At 37.9% G+C, this 4,337-nt stretch overlaps 1 pseudogene; it reads right to left on the bottom strand.

Annotated features, from left to right (window-relative positions):
* Positions 1–1,066: 1,066 nt before the first annotated feature.
* LOC147893171 (uncharacterized) lies at positions 1,067–3,753 on the bottom strand (annotated as a pseudogene).
* Between the last annotated feature and the right edge of the window lie 584 nt (positions 3,754–4,337).

The raw sequence follows: 4,337 nt of genomic DNA, 5'->3' as shown, positions 1-4,337 counted from the left end.
AATATTGTTAAAGTCCCTCCTTATGCAGGCATACCGTGTGCATGTAAGGAGGACATGTGCTTCTGTCTCTACTTGTTCTTGGTCACATAGCTTGCGAAATCTTTGTTGCCTTGAGACATCTCCCCAAGCACCTTTCTCTATCTCCAGAGTGTGTGATCGGGTGCGGATGAGTGCAATGCTTCTCCTTGCATTTGCAGGTATGGGCATAGTTATGTATTTTTGTGCATTTTCTTCCTCCTTGGAGTAGGTGTCCCAATAAATGGGATTGACATGCGTACAATAGTACTCATACTTAGCCCTTTTTTCAGCTGATTGCCATTTTTGCTGCAATATTCCCAACAAAGCTTTATGAAATGCCTTCTCATCCATTTCCTCGGATGACATCTCCAGGTAGGATGTTACTCTCCATCTTTGGAACCATCTCTAAATGTCTTGCCACCAACCAGATGATAGCGTCTTGCTTTTGTTTGTCTTTTGAGGCCTTTTACTTGCTTCCCATGCTTTCATTGGTAATCTCTATGACCCCATGGAGAGAGAGAGAGAGAGAGAGAGAGAGAGAGAGAGAGAGAGAGAGAGAGAGAGAGAGTTGACTTATGAATATAGAATATCTATTACAAACTTCTAATGACAAATTGTTACAATACTAGAGAAACTGATTCTCCATTATTGTTTGTAAATGATAAAAAATATGTAACAATACTAATTATGGATGTAACTTTAGAGCCAAAACTATTGTAGAGCTTCTCTGACTCCAACAATATTGTAGAGCCTAGAAAGGTTCAACTACTAGAGCAAAGCTATTCTGGCAAAGATGCTAGATCAAAACATGGAAGAGAAGGTGGTGGACGAGGAAGAGGCACAATAGAAGCTCCTTGATCAACCTTCTTCATAGAATCATCCTAGGCATTGGATGCGAACCCTTCATAGCATCCACCATCGCTTGAATGGCAGTGATTGTCTGAGAATCATCCATTTGTTTGACATCATAATGTATAATTTTTATTTATTGCATATTATGTAAATAATCATTTCATACCTATGTGTTGTATTAATACAGTATCTATAATCATGAATTTTGAATTATCTCAATAATCCCATTTGGGATATCTCTACACAGAATTCTCATTTCCCTTTGCTGCAATACCTATCAACATGTAGTGTTAATCAATGATCCGTTCATTAATAAATAAAAAACATTGAGTCATATTCAACTCTTGGTTTACCTTCTTGTTGTTCAGAATGAATGAGAATCTTTCTACAACATTGCCCTCTATCTCCACCTGAATGTCTTGGCGTAATTGAGCGAGTGTGTAGCATTGTTTGAGTGGTATAATTCCCAATAAATTATCATTATCATTCTCATTTTAATGGTGATATCCAATGCTTCATTCTTAGGACCAAAAGAGTTCAAATCTTGATCCTTTGGAACATATTGGTTCCCAATCATTCTACTGCATCTATAGTAAAAGGCTAATATGAAAATTTGAGTGGCAATCATCTACTTAAGTTTAATGGAGTTGTGCACAACCTCACAGTATACTTGGTTGGATGTTATCATGTCCCAACCATAATCCAAGAAGTCAGGAATTCTTTCATCACCATTTGCATTATAAGTGAGTATCATCTTGCAAATCTTGATATAAAATTTATTGAATAGATCTACAAAGACTGTTATTGGCATGCCAATAGTTATTTTGTTGATTCTCTTAGCACTCCCTGGCTATAAGGATCATTGTACTTCTAAAAACAACCTAGCTCTATATGACTCTGTTACAACACCACGAGGAATTGGCCAATCAATGGTATTCCATGCTGGGAGAGCTAGTTTCTTCAACACACCATGTGTGTTGGCTTTATCCAATAGTTGGTGAAAATGATAATAAAAAAAGACTCCTAATTGAGCTAATTGTGTTGTAGATCTACCTTAATATTGCAACTCTCCTATGGACCCAAGTAATACATCCATGAATCCTAAAATGCATTCGGTAGGCTGCCACTGCTCATAAGATGAAGGATATATATCTGAAAATAAAAATAAAGACATTGAGGTTCAAGAAATTATCTGATTATGAAATATAAATTCTCAATGAAGTCACTTACAATTTGGTCTATGTTGTGGAAGATAACTTGGATAATTCTCTCGCAACACAAGATCTCTATGCATGTATACATGTTGAACCAATATTTCCTTTATCAATTTCATCCCCTCCTTGGTTCTAAAATCTTTCACCCTACCCTTCCAAGATGCCAAAAAGAGATTACCTGAAGGTGGCTTCTTCCTTCTGTTTGGTTGCATGAGCACCCAACTTCCTTTTGATATAGTCAGTCTATGCCAGGAGCCATCCACAGTAATCTTGTTGGCAATATCAATGGAGGATATAGAGGAAAGAGGTTGACGAGTGAGGGAGTTCACGTCTATAGCTTCGTCCTCGATAGTCTAACCAACACGACGTTTGGATCAATGCATGCCATAAAGACTAGTATCCAAACTTATACTCAAATACCTGAAAACTCAATGGACATATCAAAGAGCACACATTATATTATAGTCTTGCATAAGCACGATCTTCTTATTCAAATCTTTAAGAATATTATCAAAGAGAGAGATCGACAAAGCAACGACATCATTCTCGTACCTTGCGCTTCAATAGTATGATCAACAAAGCTTCTTGTAAAACTAGGACTAGTTATTGTGTTGTCATCTCCATGAAAAACTTTCAAAAGTTATATTCCATTCTGCAGCATCTTTATAAATACACTCTTGTTCACAAAAAAATGAAAGAATATTATCCAACTTAACACTTTCACTTCTAAAATCTCAAAAAGAAAAAGCAAAGAGCTCGCTGGTGTATCTTGCTCCTCGATATTTTGATAAAGAAAGCTACTCAAAGAGCAAGGTCTTGTCAATGGTTTGCCGTACCCACGAAAAACCAAAAGTCATATTCTCTTCTGCAACATTCTGATAAACACACCATTTTGCGCAAGCATAGATTAGATTCAAAAGAGTTTGTTGTTGTACCTTGCTCCTAGAGGTACTTCGAGAAACTAATTTGCCATCGCCACCCAAAACTCGCAGAAGGCAACCCAATCTACAGTTTGAAGGAACAGATATGAGGAAGCAAGAGAGAGAGAGAGAGAGAGAGAGAGAGAGAGAGAGAGAGAGAGAGAGGGAAGAGTAATTTGGGAGGGGAGAGTAGTTTGGGAGGGAAAGCACATTTCAATTGGTGATGTATTTTGAATGAGATATTGTCAGATAGTAGAATCTTGTCAGTAGATCGACCAAATTTTTTATTTGTTATTTATAGTTGTACATGAATAAAATATTCTCTCTTGCTCTGACAATCCAGATACAATTCAAAAATTTTAAAATTTCCTCACGTTACATTGGCCCTATAGCCATTGGTTGAGAGCTATTTTTCATTTTGGGCAAAAGGCCCCAAAATGAGCTCCCTTTTTTCCTAATGCTATGAGACTCTAAAAATCCTGGTACAAATGAGCTGTGAGGGTGGAGCTACTAAACGAGCATCCACTTCAATGCAGAATGCAAATGGTATGTGCTGAGTGCTACAAAGTCATGTCAAAGTGATGAGTGATGAGTGTTACATAGTCATGTCAAATGATGATCACCTACACAATACTAACATCCTCATCCTCATCAGAGCGTCGAGGGGGATGGGGTAGTGAAGGCATAAAGTCAGAGATAGAGTGCTGGCGGTCATCGGCGGACGTGGTCCTATGTCGTATTCTGGTCATAGCTCTGTGTCTGATAAGGGCCACAGTAACCCCTGTCAGTGGAGCCCCAACTCTGAACACATAAGAAATATCCCCAAGCGTAATCTGTGCATCAACCCTCTGTCTGCTGTCGTGTCGCTAGCTTTGTGTCACGATCATGGCGGGGCCTCGTGGAGTGGGAGCCCACATGGTATGGCTGGAAGAACTCAGTATGTGTGGAATGTGAAGTGCTCTGTACAGGATGCAGAGTGCTATTAACCAAATTTAAATTGCTATGCGCTATATTGAATTAGCTAAAAACAAAACATGTGGTCATATGCTAAATGCAAATTGCTATTTACAAAATACAAATTGCAATGTAATTATATAATACAATAACAAATACAATAACAACTTATCTCATCTCTAATCTCTAAAGTCAAATTTACTTTCCCACACAAATGTGTGGTTATGCGATAAATGCAAAGTACTATGTGCCAAATACAAAGTGTTGTGTTAGTGCCAAATTCACATTGTTATGTGCTAAATTCAAATTGCTTTGTGATGAATGCAAACTAGTATGCAACCCGCGCGTTGCTGTGGGAGATAAATAGATAGAGAGAGAG

This window comes from Dipteris shenzhenensis, chromosome 16 (genome assembly GCF_047967505.1).
Source record: "Dipteris shenzhenensis isolate YYH24624 ecotype China chromosome 16, Dip_SZ_1.0, whole genome shotgun sequence".
In the NCBI taxonomy this organism is placed as follows: domain Eukaryota; kingdom Viridiplantae; phylum Streptophyta; class Polypodiopsida; order Gleicheniales; family Dipteridaceae; genus Dipteris; species Dipteris shenzhenensis.
Note: the sequence above shows the minus strand (reverse complement) of the source record. Positions and strands in the feature narration are given on the sequence as shown.